Below are 18,006 nucleotides of genomic sequence, written 5' to 3' on the forward strand. Positions count from 1 at the left end.
TGGTGAGGAAATAACAGAGATCAAGCGGTTAAGGCAAGTCTAGTTTGTGGCAAGGTAGGCAATTAAGAGAGCACATCAGTAACAATGAGGACTTTGTATTTGTGAATTCATTCAGTATTCAACAAATATTTACTGATCTCCTGCTAAGCCCTAGGTGCTATTGAAGGCTTTGGGGATTCAGCAACAAACTTGGAAGCAAAGAAGGCCTCAGGCAGGAAATATCTTATAGCAGGTGCTTCCTTTGTATGTTGAAAGAGCCAACAGGTGACTTCCCAGAATTTGACCCTTTTCAGTATTTGTGTACAGAAGATACTTACATCAAAAGGTAATAGATAAAGTTGAATATATCCAGGGAAATGCAGGCTGGTCTTAGAAACTTTTTATTGCATATATAGTCCTCTGAACTAAGGACTGTATATGTATCAAAGAGTTTCTAGGACCGGCCTCCATTTCTAAGGTGAATGCTTTATTTACCATTTTTAAAGTGAATGCTTTAAGAATGCTTGCTTCCCCAAAGTTTGTGAGTCCAGATACTGGCATGAACTGGCCAGTCCATAAAAGGGTCTATAAAAGCTTTATACTGTTGAAACAATCAATATGCTGCCTTGTTTTTCTTACCTGCTTTATTTAGCCATTTTTAGCACAGTCATATCTTTCACTAGGCTCAAACTGTATTTATTTAACAATCAGATCTAAAATTATAACTAGAATTCTCAATTCAAAACCCAAACAATTTTTATTTATATTGAGATGGATGCAGAGAAGAGAGATTGGGGGAGGAAGGTGAGTTTTCTTGGTTGATCCCCAAGAAGTAAGGTTGGTTTGGCAATAAGGTCCTGTGTCTGTGCTAGCTGGGTTGAAGAATAACCATGGTGGCCCTGCCTCTAGGACATTGCAAAAGCTTTTGATGTGCCAATGAAGTTAATTTTTTCTGTGTGTGTGACTGAAAGCCAGTTTTAGGATCCCGTTAGACCCAAATATTCCATCGCCTGTGCTTACATCATGGTTTATTGGTGTGGAATTTTTCAAATGGCTCTCTGGGATAGACTGACACTCTGAACTCTGCAGAGCTCAGAGAAATGTTTATTTCAATCATCCACTTTTTTAAAGGGAGAGACTTGGAGGAAAAGAAAACTTTGAAAATTTATTGTTCTAAAAGTGAATTGTGAGGAAAATGAAAGTGTAGTTTGTAAGTGAAATAACAGCAAAACAAAATATTGATGTATACTAGGCAGCCACAGACAGCTCTGACTGTGAGTACTTTTTCTTCGAGATTACAGTATCTGATGGCAGATACACACATGTTTTATACTTATTCAGCAATTAAAGGTAAGAGGTTGTGAAACTCTAAATGAGCCAGGAAAAAAGGAGGCAAATGGCTGAGTCTGAGTGAGTAAGGGAAGATAAATCAGATGAGATTGCATGTTGATGACACTCCCTAGGGTTGCTCAACAGCAATATCTGACAAACAGCAAGAGAAAAAGGAAACATTTTGGCAGAGTCAGCCACCTCCAGCAACTCTCTTCAAAACCCTGCTAAGAAATCCCCACCACTGGATGAGTTATTTCCTCTTTCTGCAGTATGAGTACAATGGGAAAAAAAATAGGCCCTAGAGCTGAAATATTGAAGTTAGGAAACAGTGGCATGAGTAATAACACAAAAACGAATTAGACAGGCCTGGAGGCACAGATCTTCCATCTAGAGGGCTCAAGGTTTGAAGTCCGTTTTGGTACAGTGGGTATTTGGGTCCTCTTTCAAGACTGTTATGATGTCTTGTTTATGACCATCCTTTTTACTCTTCACTTTGCTTATTAGTTCCTCCCACCTGGAATCAAAAGGAACTGTACCTCCCTCAACCCTTGCGTAACCCTACCAAAATTGCTTTGGAAGTGCTGATGCTTTCTTAAAAAGCCCCACTGAAGTCCATTTTCCTCCAAGAAACTGTCTAAACTCTTTTTGTTCAGAATTAACCTCTTTCTCTTTTCTTCTCTTAATGAATATCTTTAGTCCTTTATCAAATTGGTCACAGTGGCCTTTATCTGCAAGTTATTTGTACATTTTCTCTCTTCTCTATTGAGTTAAAAAATCTCCTGAGAGCAAAGGCCTTGTCATTAACATTTTAATGTTTCCTATACCATTTACTCAGTGATAAGAGGGCTGTAATAAGCCAATGTAACAAGTCATTATTGATTTAAAGTATAAAGTCTTAATAATTATAAGGATTAATACATTTCTGGTCAAAAGTACCTTAACTCTATTTTTTGCAGGTAAAACAGATCAGTCTCTTTTGTTTTAGAGAATGCTGATGAAACAAACTAAGCTATTTAAAAAATCCCCAGGGAAGCATTTAAAAAAAATTTTATTTTGGAACTGTTTGATTAAGAGGTAAAAGAATTTCTCCTCCTCTCTTCGAGTTCCTTGGAGGCACAAGGCCATGTAGTTGTCTTGTTGGCATTAGGTTAGAATTATGGTAGGTCCTAGAATATTTTAATTCTTACTCTCTTACTAGAGAAACCTGCTATTTAAACAAAGTTCCATGTCTTAAAAAATAAGCAGAATGACTTTTACCAACCACTACAGTTTTTCCCTTCCTCTTCCTTCCCAAGCCTCTCAAATGTGTTACTTAGGCCTAGTGGGTATGCTTGCTGGATATGCCTCCCTTTTCTAACTCTTGGCAATTAACTGGCTTTGATCTTCTTCACCCTCCAGAAGCAGTTCTCTAAAAGGTCAATAGTGGCTTGCTTTTTGTCAAAATCTCTGCAGCATCTATAGTTGATAGCCTGCTCTTTGTGACTCCCTGCTGTCTTGGCTTTCATATTTCTCTTTTTTTTTCCTAGAGGGATAGGAGAACTAATCTGTGAAAAACACATGTCCATACGTCCGTCTGTGCTATCGTTCTATTTGAGGCTTGTGACAATTCTGAGGCAGGGGTCATTCCTGTATACTATCTCTTGGGTATAGATTTTTTTTGGTTTTGTCTCCTTGGTCAATCATTTCGTAGAGATAGGCTGGTTACAAATTCACTGAGAGTAGAATCCGTGCACTCCACCTCTTCTCCATCACCCACAGTGCTTGGCACAGCAAATATTTTCAGAGTTAATAAATATTTGTTTACTGATTATAGATGAAAGTGCTCAGGCCTTGAAAATGAAGAACAACATGAACATTGACCAGGTTTTGGTTGAATTTCTCTGTTTTTCAAAGTGCTGGCAGAACACTCCTTTCACAAACCATCTTAGAGGAAAAATGACTCCTTCATAAGATCATTTTTGACACTAATTTAGAAAACCATTAGCAACTGTCACATGTAGGTCAGAGAGCAGGCTTCCTTCCAATGACAGGAGAACCTCTCAGCTGGAAGTGACCGAACTCTGAGGTCTCTGTCTGAATTAAATCAGGGTGATTATATTTATTATCTGCTCTCCATGTCTTTGCCAAGTTTCTGAGTCAGATGCACTGAATTCGTACTTTGTGTCTGACACACAGATATCTTATCCCTCATTTCCATGTGAGATTAGGACTGGCCCTGGGTGAAATGAGAGCATGGGGGCGGTGCTGGTGAAGTTAGTCTGTGTGTCACCCTCTCCATTTCCTCTTACACTCCCTTTATCCCCTTTCAGTTCCTCCTTTCCCACCAGGTGCCAGAGGGGTTATGCTTCCTCATGGTCTTTCTTGGCATGGAGGAAGTGATGGGAACTAACTTTTTTTCTTAAGTGTCCACTATGAAGTGCATTATTGGGCATTCTTGAGTCATTGCCTCAATTTTTAGTCTCTGCCTCCGTGAGACAGCTTTTTTTTATTTGGGTATCACAGGGATTGAAACTGAGGCTTTGAAAGGGTAGAAAACATGTCCAAATCACACAGCTTATAAATACAAAGGTGGGATTTGAAGCTCTGCCTGTCTGACTCCAAAACATCTGGGCTCCTGATATTGTACAAGGTCACCTCCTCAGAGGAAAAGGGTGAGATAAAATTGTTTCCCATTGAGAGCTTTGTAGCTTATGGTAGAATGATCAGTTCTTTTCCAATAGAGCTTCAGCAAATTTGCTATGGTGAGAGGACTGGAACATTTAGGGTGGTGGAGGCTGCATTTTCTCTATAACTAATTTGGGGCAGGATCCTGTCTTGCTAATATGTGCCTCATAGCATTGCAGTTGACCTCTTCAACTAAGCATCTTTAGCTACCTGAGGTGTATAACCTAGCATGCAGCACTTAGAGACTTTTTTTCTTTGATAGATTTGCTTTCATTAGTACTGGAAAAATAGATTTAGTGTGCTAAGCCCTTCATTTTAATCAAAGGAAAAGCCTCATTTGAAGTAAGGGGCAAACTCTCACAACACCCCTAAGTTAACTAACCATGGTTATGTGTGCATAGGGTTCAGAAGAATCCCTCTCCACTGGTTGATGTCATAGAGGTCACCTATGACTTGCTTGATAGGTGATGCAGCCTTGCAGGTTTTTAGATGCTTCTTTGGTGCAAGGACCATGGTTGGAGCAGCGAATGGTTCCTCATTATCCATATGTCCATATGTCCATAAAATACATACATATATATATAAAGCTCCCGAAAATGAATCCAGTTATAATATTTTAAGAATAATGAAAATAACTGTGATTGGTTCTATAGCTTCAAAAGGAAACTAAATCTCATGATAATTTGTTTATTATTACATTTAAACTATTTAAATTATATTTAGCACTTTAAGGAAAAAAACAGATGAATCAAATTTTGATCACTCATTTTTGGCTTAATTGTTGAATAAAAACATATGATAGCAATACTGAAACCCTCATTTAACATATGTATGACTTTTGCAATGTGGCCACAATGAGGGTGAATTTTGAAATAAGTAAAGTAAGGACTTTGTCAGTTTTCTTAAGGGACTTCTTTTTGGTTAATTTTCTCAATGACTTTTTTGATTTCTTGAACTGCATTCTACTTTTTTTTTACTTTTGAGACAGGATCTTACCCTATCAACAAGGCTGGAGTACATGGTGCCATCACAGCTCACTGCAACCTCCTGGGCTCAAGCAAAGCTCCCACCTCAGCCTCTCCAGTAGCTGGGACTACAGGTATGCTGGCTAATTTTTGCATTTTTAATAGAGACTGTATTTCACCATGTTGGCCAGGCTGGTCTTGAACTCCTGACCTCAAGTAATCTGCCCACAACCTCCCAAAGTGTTGGAATTACATGCATGTGCCACCATTACTGGCCCTTAAGGGCCTTTTAGAATCCTTTTTTTTTTTTTTTTTTTCAAATATATATATTTGTCATGCCTATCACATCAGCATCTTTGCTGATTTCCTATTTATTAATTTTTAGGTATAACTCTGTTCATTGGCTTATGTGTGTTTGTGTGTGTGTGTGTGTGTGTGTGTGATCTAACATGTTTTTCAACATCACTGTTAACCTTATGAAATCCTACAACTTTTGTGATGTTTGCCATTTTGCTTGGCAATCTTTTGCTTTGCCTTTGTATTGTTTGTTCTAACATGTATGGCATTCACATCATTGGTTAGAGTTGCTAGTGCTGTGATGGGTGGAAATACAAGCCAGGGTTCAGTGGAGGAGGGTAAGTGGTGACTAGTATTATAACAGATCTGTCAGCCCTTTGTGAATGCTTTTGTAGTTCTATGACTTTGGCTTCCCCAAGCCACCATGTAATTGTTGAATGGTCATAATGCATGTTCAAATAATGACTTCCTGAACTCCAATATTTGAAATGCATGGAACTGACCTTGCCTGGATCTGTTCTTAACCTATAAATGTAGCAGATGTGAGGAGCCCACAGGCTTTGGGCTGCATGCACATAGATCAACTAAATCCTCTTCCAGCCATTTTGGTGCGCATGAATAGAGCTGAAAGCATTCCAGTACTGGTGGAATGTTAAATCTTGAATCCAGAGATCTGCTTGAAGGCTTACAATTATCTCTATTGTGATGCCTTTCAACAGACCTAAGAGCTTGTGTAGTTTTGATTCAAAGTGGGCTAAAGGGATGGAAAATCTGAATGAAACTTGGGTTTCAGGGCTTTTCTGTTACTGGTATCTTACGCTTTTTGAGAGGGAAGGTATTCATTTAGGTTCAGTCGACTTCAATATTGTCATCCTTGTTTCTTTTAATGTCATTTATAATTATAGTCTATGTGAATATAACTTAATAAATAAGAATAACTTCTCTATAAGTATTTTAGATACAACAGGTCAGTGGGAAAAGACAAACATGCTCAGTAAATCCCTTCTCTTTCCTCTTGACAGATGTATGACCACCTATTTGAATAGCATTATTTCCAGAGCAGAAAAGTATTTCAAAGTAATAATAAATTTTTTTTTTCATAGAGAAAGAATGACACTTAGTTCTTCTTGATTGCTTTCTTCACACACTGTTAAACATGTTAAACAGGACTTTTTTCTCTTGTTCCCATCACAGTTGAATGTGGGGTTTTGGGTTGAGTCTGTATTTTGCTTTCCATTTCACCACAAGCTCCTGCAGGGCAAAGCCCTTGTCTTATTTTGTTTCATGTTTCCAGGATCTGACACAGGACTTCATAAATGTTACATTTTTCTTCAATTGAGGTAGAAATGAAGAACCTGGCTTAGAAGGAAGGAAATGGAAAATGATTATGGTGGAAGTGAAGTGGGTTGTACTAACTTAGCAAGGACAGGAAATAAAGAAAGGTTAGTTGATGGAAGCCAGGACAGAGAGCAGGTTCCCTGTGGTATAATATGAAAAGGGCAGAGGACAAAGTACAATGGCTGTTTCACTGGAAAACAAATAAACAAGCTGAAATATGCTTGCTTGAGCATATGTATATTTGGAGTCTCTGAGCAGTTAGATGCTTTATGCTAGTGATAAGGTCATAAACCCACCTCTATAGTCTCTGAGCGTTTTTTATTTGTGCTCATTCAAAAGTGCTTCCCAATAGAAAATGGCACTTTCTAAACAAGTGTCAATGAAGTTTAACCAGCGATTAATACAAAGTGATGGAATCTCCTTAAAATGGAGATTTCCAATGACTATATTAGAAATTTCTAATGACCAACAGAAAAAGGGCTAGAAGGTTTTCTGGAAGCCATATGTCTGCTGAATGTACTCACAGACTTGTGAAGAAAGAAGAGCTTAATTAGACAGATGAGCAATTTCCTGAAAAGGCACATGCAGGCATTGGATTAAATCCCATTTCCTCCAAAAGAAGTATGATAACTATGATGATTAGCAACTCACTGTTTTGGGGCATAGCCATCCTCCAGTTTATTTTCACTCAGTGGGAGTAAAGGAAGGTGATGCTACTGCTTTTGTGTTAGGTTCTCTTAGTCATGAATGTTGAATTTCTCTGAAAAAGAATGTGTGTTAAATGGAGCTTCAGATCATCTGAGCGTGGGATGCTATCTTACTGCTTGCCCTTGGTTAAGCTGCAACAATAATTTTGGCCAGAAGAATGTTCTAAGTCATCTCTCTCTGGATTCAGTGGCTGAGGAAACAGAAACTAATTTTTATTTAAATTAATTCAAACCTAATTAGAAAAGGAGTTATGAAACTACTACATGAAAGCATGAAGTTTCTGCCAGAGCCAAACACATTCTTTTAAAATACTCTGTTGATTCATTCCCATTTGGTTTGTCCATGTCATCTTGATCTCCTCATCAGGATATATAACTGAGACTTTGCTATATTGGAACCTGATCATTTATTTTGTTAATATCAAAAAGCTAACATTAACTTGAAAGATCAGAGTGTTGAAGTCTTCCCTAAAGGATATGAGCCTTAGCTTCCATTTCTCAGTATTTCTGCTTCTTTGAAATAGGGAAGTTTATAGGTCTTACTTAGTTTCCTGGTGCCCACTGGTCTTTTGTGTTTCTGTGTTTTACAAAACTGAGTCACTGAAACCCTTCCTATTTCACCATTGTACAGGCATGGTGTTATTATTAAGAAAAGAAGACTTTGTATTCTTTGTGGACTGTCAGAAAATTTAGTTACTAAACACCATTATAGGTGACTGATCCAAAATACTTTGTATGTATTTAAACAGTTGGCCAGTGATGAGGAAGAGCTATCCATTTTAGAGTTGTTCTTTCTGTTGTCAGGTTTGGGTTCCTTGGACCAACTGAAATTTAGAAAGGAAAAATTGAGTACCAGGTTTTATTTAAATATATAAGAAGTTTATGTAATGAAGAATTACAAGCATGCCCATTTTCAACCAGAAATTAATTAAGAAATTTTTTAAACACTGTAGGGAGTGAAACCTTGGCAAAGGTGAGATTTTGATAACTCCTACATAATACACTGCAGACTGGGAGACAGGAAATAAGCAAATTCCCTAGGTTAGCCACAAAGAGTCAGTCTGATGTGTATTTTACTTGAGTTCATAAAAGGATCCCTTCTACCAAGTAAGCAAGTAAGCTTGACACCAGAATTTTAATATATAGAAGTGATTTCTTTCAAGTGTTCTTCTGGTGGTTTTGAGAAGTTGTGAGCCCACCAAAATTATCTTAGAGATCATGTAATACATTTATAAAATTCACCATGATAGATCTTCGTCTCTTCATAAAGAGGTGAAGATGCTTTAAGAATTCTAAATTATGTGCAACTAATTTATAATTAGAAGATATACGAAGAAAGCATGCAAACTCAAATTTTAGTAGAACTAATGTTGACATTCTTCTCCTTTTTATTTATTCTCTCTACATAACATTAGATAATTGATAATTACAACATAAACACACATAAAATTATTTTAGGGTAAATGTTGAGAGGAGGTCCAAGCCGGAGCAACTGTGGGTCCTGTCTGACCATCAGATATATTTTCTCTGCCTCTACAGAGTGTTTAGAAATTTTTAAATTTACCCTTAACACCAAAGCAAAAATCGAAGTTTCTCATTTCTCTTGAAAAATGAAGACATTTCATGCACCTGGGCCTGCAGTTTCATGTAACTGTGTGGCCTCCAGAGGCTGGAGTTGAGGAGTGGCACTCACATCCCGTTAACTACAGGCATACTTAGGAAGTACTGGAGATTCTGCTTCAAACCACCACAATAAATTGAGTCACATGAATTTTTTTGTTGTCAACAGTGGGCTTAAAATATTCAGTAAACCATGCAGTAAACAGATGTTCTGTCATCAGGCTTTGTTATTTTATTTATAGAGCACATACAGAGTAGATTTAGCATCATTCTTAAGGGCTCTAGGATTTTTAGAATGGTAATGAGCGTTGGCTTCACACTTAAAGTGCACATAAATGTCATGTTTACACTATAGTCTGTTAGGTGTGCAATAGCACTATGTCTAAAAAACAATGTACATACCTCAATTTAAATATTTTATTGCTAAAAGTGCAAACAATCATCCCAGCCTTCAGTGAGTCATAATCTTTTTGCTGGAGTATATTGTCTCAGTGTTGATAGCTGCTGTAGAATGCTATGATGTTTGATAGCATTTGACCCACAATAGAACTTGTTTCAAAATTGGAATCAATCCTCTCAAACTCTGCTGCTGTTTATCAACTAAATCTATGGAATATTCTAAGTTCTTTGTTGTCATTTCAACATGTCCACCACTTCTTTTAGTTCTCTTGCTAGTCCATCGCATCTACAGTTACTTCCTCCAAGACAAAGACAGTTTAAAGCCAGAAAGCCAAACCACATGTTAAATCCTTGGATGTGCACTGAGCATTTTCTTTCATTTGGCACACTTTCCTCTGGTTGATCCTGACCTTTCACCTATATTAAATGTACCTACCCTTTCCTAATTGGTTTTCTACACTGTCATGCCCACTTTTGAGTGGTGTCTTTCCTTTAAACTTTTTTGCATGCTCCCAAACCAATCAGCATGCACTCACTATTCTGAGTCCATAAAAGGCACCAGATCCAGCCACACGGGGAACTTTTGCTCCACATAGAAGGATCACCCCGAATCCCCTCTCTGCTCGGAGCTGTTTCATCACTCAATAAAATTACTCTCCACCCTCCTCACCCTTCACTGTGAAACATTCTCATCCTTCATAGGTGTGGTACTTGAGCTCAGAAACCACCAAACGTGGGTGCAAACTATAACACAGGTGAGATGGGACATGCCAGCACAGCCGAGAGGGGCCTGGGCAGGGCATTGCTGGCTGGAAGTCCCCAGCTTGCAAAGTGACCAAGAAGAAAAATCCTACATCATTATTAGTATGTGAGAATGGACTAATACACCCACTGAGGTATCACTATCCATGGCAGCTATGAGCTTATGAAATGTATTTCTTAAATTATAAGACTTGAAAGTAGAAACTACTCCTTGACCCCTGAGCTAAAAAATGGATGTTGTGTTAGCAGGCATGAAAACAACATTAATCTTCTTATATGTCTCCATCAGAGCTCTCGGGTGACCAGGTACATTGTCAATGAGCAGTAATATTTTTAAAGAAATCATTTTTTTTTTTCTGAGTAGTAGGTGTCAACAGTGGGCTTAAAATATTCAGTAAACCATGCTGTAAACAGATGTGCTGTCATCCAGGCTTTGTTGTTCCATTTACAGAGCATAGGCACAGTTGATTTAACATAATTCTGAAGGGCACTAGGATTTTCAGAATGGTAATAAGAATTGGCTTCAACTCGAAGTCACCAGCTGCATTATCTCTTAGCAAGAAAGTCAGCTTGACCGTTAAAACTTTGCAGCCAGGCATTGACTTCTCTCTAGCTATGAAAGTCACAGATGGTATCTTCTTCCAGTAGAATATTATTTTATCTGCATTAAAAATCTATTATTTAGTGTAGCTACCTTCATCAATTATCTCAGCTAGTTCTTCTGGATAACTTGCGGCAGCTTGTACATCAGTGCTTGCTGCTTCACCTTGTACTTTTGTAATATGAACATGACTTTTTTTCCTTAAACCTCATGAACCAATCTCTGCTAGCTTCAAACTTTTCTTCTGCAGCTTTTTCAGCTCTCTCGGCCTTCGTAGAATTTGAAGTGTTAGGGCCTTGCTCTGGGTTAGATTTAGCTTAAGGGAATATTATGGCTCCTTTGGTCTTCTATCCAGGCTACTAAAAATAGGCTTTCTCCATATCAGCAATAAGGCTGGTTCTCTCTCTCTCTCTTTCTCTCTCTCTTTTAATCTTTGGCTATTCACTGGAGTAGCACTTTTAATTTTCTTCAACAACTTTTTCTTTACTTTCACAGCTTGGCTAACTGTTTGTATAAGAGGCCTAGCTTTGGGTCTACCTCAGCTTTTGACATGCCTTCCTAAGATTAATCATCTGTAGCTTTTGATCTAAAGTGGAGATATGCAAACCTTCCTTTCACTTGAACTCTTAGAAGCTATTGTTGGGTTGCTAATTAGCTTAATTTCCATATTGTTGTGTTTCAGGAAATAGGGAGGCCTGAGAAGAGGGCCAGTGATGTGGAGCAGTGGAATAGCCAGTTAGTGGAGCAGTCAGTACACAAAAAACATTTATTTTGTTTTATTTTTATTTTTTATTATTATTATTTTCTTTTATTTCAATAGCTTTTGGAGTACAAGTGGTTTTTGGTTACATGGATTAATTGTATAGTGGTGAAGTCTGAGATTTAAGTGCACACATCACCTGGGTAGTCTAGGTTGTATTCAATATGCAGTTTTTTTTTTTATCCCTCACTGGCCTTCTACTCTCTCCATACTGAATCTTCGTAGTTCATGTCACTTTGTATGCTTTTGTATACCTGTAGCTTAGCTCCCACTTGAGAATATATGGTATTTGGCTTTCCATTCCTGAGTTGCATGACTTAGAATAATGGCCTCCAGCTCCATACAAGTTGCTGCAAAAGACATTATTTCATTATTTTTTACAGCTGAGTAGTATTCCGTAGTGTGTATATATATATATATATATATATATATATATATATATATATATAATGTTTTCTTTTTCTACTTATTGGTTAATAGGCACTTAGGTTGGCTTCACATCTTTGCAATTTTTAACTGTGCTGTATGTTAGTCTGTTTTCATGCTGCTGATAAAGACATACCGGAGACTGGGCAATTTACACAAGAAAGAGGTTTAGTTGGACTGATAGTTCCACATGGCTGGGAGGCCTCATAATCATGGTGGAAGGCAAGGAGAAGCAAGTTACGTCTTACATGGATGGCAGCAGGCAAAGAGAGAGGTTGTGCAGGGAAACTCCCATTTTTTAAAACTGTCATGTCTCTTGAGACACATTCACTATCACAAGAACAGCATGGGAAAGACCTGCCCCCATAATTCAATCATCTTCCACCAATTCCCTTCCACAACATGTGAGAATTAAGGGAGCTGCAAGATGAGATCTGGGTGGAGACACAGAGCCAAACCATATCATGCTGCAGTAAACATATGCATGCAGGTGTCTTTTTGATATAATGAGTTATTTTTCCCTTGGGTAGATATCCAGTAGGAGGATTGCTGGATCAATTGGTAGATCTACTTTTGTTAGTAAATCTTCATACTGTTTTCCATAAAGTTTATACTAATTTACATTCCCACTGGTAGTATACAAGTACTCCCTTTTTATCACACCCATGCCAACATCTATTGTTTTTTGACTTTTGAATAATGGCCATTCTTGCAGTAGTAAGTTGGAATCTCAATGTGGTTTTAGTTTGCATTTCCCTGATGATTAGTGATGTCACACAAAATTTATTGAATAAGTTTGACATCTTATGTGGGCATGGTTTGTGGTACCCAAAACAATTACTATAGTAACATCAAAGATCAGTGATACAGAGTACAATAGAAGATATAATAGTAATGAAAAGGTTATCAAGATTGCAAGAATTACCAAAATGTGACATAGAGACACAAAGTAAGCACACGTTATTAGAAAAAATGGCACTAATAGACTTGGTTGCCTCAAACTTTCAATTTGTGGAAAACACATTATCTGGTAAGTATGATAAAATATCTATATATACTCTTTTACGCCATTCTCTAATTTCTCCTGGACATGGGGAGTGAGTTGCACCTATGATCAAAGTTGTAGTGTTGTTTTTTCATTATAAAGTTAGGATAAAAATGCAAAATTATAAAAACCTGTGTCTTTTTCAAAAGTAGGTAAATGGATTGAGAAGATTGTATGTTTCAAGATAAAGAGGACTGAGCATATTACTTGTAGATATTCTTAAAGGTTTAAGTTTAATCAAAATGTATCTGGCCCACCTCATGTTTGGTACATGATCCACCTGGAGTTAATGTATTTCCATGGCCTTTGTAGGAATATATATATTTTTTGAGCTAGTGTCTCACGCTGTCACCCAGGCTGGAATGCAGTGGCCCGATCCTGGCTCACTGCAACCTCTGGCTTCCGGGATCAAGCGGTTCTCCTGCCTCAGCTTTCACAGGTACACACCGCCATGTCCGGCTAATTTTTGTAGCTTTAATAGAAATGGGGTTTTACCATATTGGCCAAGCTGGTTTTGAACTCCTGCCTCCAAGTGATCCGCCCACCTTGACCTCCCAAACTGCTGGGATGAGCCACTGTGCCTGGCCCTTTCAGAAATTTGAGAATAAGGTAAAGTAATCCCTTTGCTAGTGATAAAGATTCATTCCAGGGACCTCTTTTGTGGCACTAATTTTTTTCGTAATAGTAATAATAGTACTGGAGGCACTGGGCTATGTTATTTCATTTTTGTCCTTTGTGATAAGTCCTCTACATGGGGCTCCGTGGTTCTTTGCATGCATGTTTCCCTATTTATCTGGATAGTTCTCCACTCACCGACATGAAGGACCCCTGCTTCTGGGACCTGAGCTCTGCTTTCTAATTTTTGGCCCTTTGAAGATATACCTGTGTGCATGTCTGTGTAAGTGAGGGTTGTGGTGGGAGATGTTGGATTGGAGCAGGCAGAGTGGGTGGTATTGATGGGAGCTGTAGGTGTTGGCCCATTCTTCACTGCAATTCCAGTTTAGACCTAGCTGTCAGAGATGTGAAACTAATAGCACTGTGGCTATTTTCCCAAATGCCATTACTCCCACTGCCTTCAGCCAGCCTTGGGAAGACAGAATTGTCAGTATCCTTCATGTCTATTGCTACTATTGTTTAAAAAAATACTGGTTCACTGAAGATTCATCAAGCAATGAATAATTGTATATTTAGGTTTAAGATTTTTTTCCTTGATATGTGGATCAAATTCTAGCTCTAGAGTCTTATTACTTAAGATTAGAATTGGATTAAAGAATCTTATAGAAACAGTCCAAGTTCTTAAGGAACAAAGTGAGATCTTGGACCAGGCCTGGTGAGTACTTTCTCATTCTTTTAGAACAGTGATCACACAGATATTGACATACCTTTCACTAATGGTTGGATGTCCATGGTGTCCATGAATTGAAGTTTCATCAAGTTAATTCCTTTGCTAGGTTCATTCAGTGTGAGAGAGCAGAGGACCTAGACCCTGATTCTGTGTAGACTGAAAATTTAGATGGGCAGGCAAGGCATGTAAAACAGTTTGATAAAACATAAACACAGCATCAAGCAATTGGTATTCACATGAGGGGCAGTGACAGAGAATGATAGACTTTATTGCAATTGTAGAAGAGAACTTTGATGATAATTCCTGCCTGCATCAGGTAAAAATGAATCAGTTAACATCTTCCCTGGATGAAACTTTTGTTTCAGAAAATTTAGCCATCAGGAAAAGCATACTAGGGCATAGATTGCACTGACACTATTCATGCAGGACCAAAATAATCACTGAAAAATGAGAAAAATCAACCTTGTTAAATTGTTATTACATCACCCAAATATTTTTTCTGTCTTATTTTTCTTTGGAAGAAATTGTGAGCAGATATAGAGTACACATTTTCTTCCTTTTTTCTGCATGTATATAAAATAATATATGCATATTACAAAACTTCAATCAAAGTTACCTAGAATATGTCCTCCTCTCCCTCAATGCTCTTAATCAATTTCTCCTTTTAATAGATCACTATTAGTAGATTGGTTGATATCTTCTAGGCTTTCTTTTTAGATACATGACAAAGACATAAACACACATATATAGCTAATATTTTTGCACAAATTGGAAGAAATTATGCATTTTGCTCTACAGTTTAATTTTTGTTCACAATATATTTTGGGATGTGTTTTCATGTCCTACACATATATGCATATAATTTTGAGAAATACTCTTGTCACAGTGCATATTAGCCCATTTTCACATTGCTGATAAAGACATACCTGAGACTGGGCAATTTACAAGAGAAAGAAGTTTAGTTGGACTTACAGTTCCACATGGCTGAGGAGGCCTCATAAACATGGCAGAAGGCAAGGAGAAGCAAGCACATCTTATGTGGATGGCAGTAGGCAAAGAGAGAGCATGTGCAGAGAAACTCTTGTTTTTAAAATCATCAGATCTTGTGAGACCCATTCACCGCAATAAGAATAGCACCGGAAAGACTTGCCCCCATGATTCAATCATCTCACAGTGGGTCCCTCCCACAACACATGGGAATTATGGGAGCTACAAGATGAGACTTGGGTGAGGACATGGAGCCAAGCCATATAGCTTAATTGTAATTTTTAAAACTATTTCCCTATCTAAGGATGCTTAGACTGTTCTGAACTTTTCACTAATATAAAATAATGATATAAGAAACAGTTGTTCATAGCTTTTCATATTTATAACCATAGGATAAATTTCCAGAAGTGGAATTTCTTTGACAAAGAGCATATACATTTTAATTATCTATAAGCATTATCAACTTGGCCTTCATACATTTTACATGAATTTACATTTCCAAATACATTGTAAGAAAATTTTCATTTACAAACACCCTTAGCAAAAGTGCATATAATTAATCTGATAGAAATAAATTTCTCTTAATGTTTTAAATTGTATTTCTTTAATTATTAGTTAGAAATTTTAATATTTTTGATCATATAGAGTTCTGCCATGAATTGCCTATCCAAGTCTTAATGTCTTTTACGTTTCTTTTGGGTTGTTTTCCTTTTACTTCTTTATATATTTTAAAGTTAATATTAATATTTTCTACATGTGGCAAATATGTTCTCTAATTTGTTATTGTGTCACTTGTCAATGCCCTTTGCCATTCCCTCACCTTCTAAATTTTTCTTTGACCATGTCAAGCTGAAGAGATGAACTTGTTTTCTCAAACCTTTGCATCAAATTAATAGTAAAAACAATAAAAATAGTATCAAATGAGTCAGGCCAACTAAAAAAGAAATAAATGAGAAAATATTGACTTTCAGCCAGGCATGGTGGCTCACACCTGCAATCCCAGAACTTTAGGAGGTTGAGGTTGGTGGATCACTTGAGGTCAGGAGTTCAAGACCAACCTGGCCAACATGGTGAAACCCCTGTAATCTCAGCTAGTTGGGAGGCTGAGGCAGGATCATCCCTTAAACCTGGGAGGCAGAGCTTGCAGTGAGCCAAGATTGTGCCACTGCACTCCAGGCTGGGTGACAGAGGAAGACTCCATCTCAAAAAGAAAAAAACAAAGAAAGAAAACATTGACTTTCATATTGACTCTGCTGATTTTTAGGTTAACTAAATTACTTTTTACTGTTAGTTAAATAAATAAGGTTGATATGAGGCATTAATAGGTACTTTTTTTTTTTTTTTTTTGGTCTCTCCCTCTCATTTTTATTTCAGTTCTCAATCCTCTTTCTCCTAACCTTTGTCTTTTATACCCAGAGGACTCTGTGAACAAGTTTGTTTCACTCCCATCATCACGTTTAATGACAAAGTAGTCATTATGGGTAGTTTAGTAAATAAAAAAATAGAAAAATATGAACATATAGGTAATAGATTTAGTATTACAAATTCAGTACCTCTATCCAAAAAACATGGATTATAATACTTGCTCCTTGATTTAAAAGGATCTTGAAATAATAAATTGTATCATAAATATGTCAATATCTTTTCCTTTTTCGTGTCTTACTGGGGATAACTGATTGTTTGCAGGTGAAAGAGGAGCAAATGAGAGGACTTCATCTATGTTAGGGCCTACTATGGATGCACCACACACGTGTACATAGAGTACACTGCCACATTTCATCTTTCCAGCAACCTACTGAGAAATAAATTAAACTTTCCTAATTTTTACGGGTAAGAGAATCAAGGCTTTGGGATATTATGTAATTTGTACAAAGTCATATAAATGATAAAAATAAGATTTGAATACTGGGTTGAATAGAGCACCACCAAGCAACTGCAAGATTATCTGATAAGGTCTGTGTTATATTCATTAAATTTTTTTACTTTATTTTTGACACAGTACCTGACATAGGTTCTCAATAGTATTTGTTGCCTGAATAGTTAACATCTATGTTTTTTCTGTTATACCATGCTGTATTTGGAGAAGGGGTGCTAAGCTTGTCTTTCTCTTAATGTTATTGTAAAGATGCCCTTCCTTCCTTCCTTCCTACCCTCCTCCCTCCCTCCCTCCCTCCCTCTCTCCCTCCCTCCCTCCCTTTTTTCCTTCCCTCCTTCCTTCCTTCCTTCCTTCTTTTCATTTCTCTTTTTCTTCCTTTCTGCCCTCAAAGGAGAAAGTCAGGCTTCAATTTTATGTTGATAATTTATAAATTATTGATTTGATTGTTGAAGTTAATACTGTTATTAGAAAGAAAGGAGTTCCCTTACTCTACTTTTAGACTACTTTTGGCTTAAAATTTTAAAGTGATTAGACTGGAGATTTTATAAGCTTTTATTTAAAAATTACAGATACACCCTACTTATATAAATTAAACCTTTAAAATGGAGTCAATTGTAGGCCATAAAAATGTTATTCATTCAACAAGAATTTGAGTGTTTCCTAAGTACTTAACACTGCTATACACTAGGGTTATTATATTGAATGTAACATCTCATATAAATGTGAAGTGGATTTCCATAGAAAGTGAATATCATAATATATCATGATATCAAATTGAAAAAAATTTTCCTTGTCAAAAAATGTGTGCCAGAAATCTAGAAGTAGTTACCCATTCTGAAAAATTTCCCCATGAAGATACCTCGATAAAATGCCAATGTGTTAGCAATTGAGACAATTGTACCT

General features: G+C 37.1%; 1 long non-coding RNA gene across 1 annotated transcript in view; it reads left to right on the forward strand.

Moving 5' to 3' along the window:
- Window positions 1-3,695: 3,695 nt before the first annotated feature.
- The window catches only part of LOC141584990 (uncharacterized), an 84,573-nt gene continuing 70,262 nt past the window's right edge, over window positions 3,696-18,006 (forward strand). Inside the window, exons 1-2 of the long non-coding RNA XR_012518271.1 lie at window positions 3,696-3,962; window positions 4,964-5,074. This is a non-coding gene — a long non-coding RNA (uncharacterized LOC141584990). The remainder of the gene's footprint in view (window positions 3,963-4,963; window positions 5,075-18,006) is intronic.

The sequence above is a fragment of the Saimiri boliviensis genome, chromosome 7 (genome assembly GCF_048565385.1).
Source record: "Saimiri boliviensis isolate mSaiBol1 chromosome 7, mSaiBol1.pri, whole genome shotgun sequence".
In the NCBI taxonomy this organism is placed as follows: domain Eukaryota; kingdom Metazoa; phylum Chordata; class Mammalia; order Primates; family Cebidae; genus Saimiri; species Saimiri boliviensis.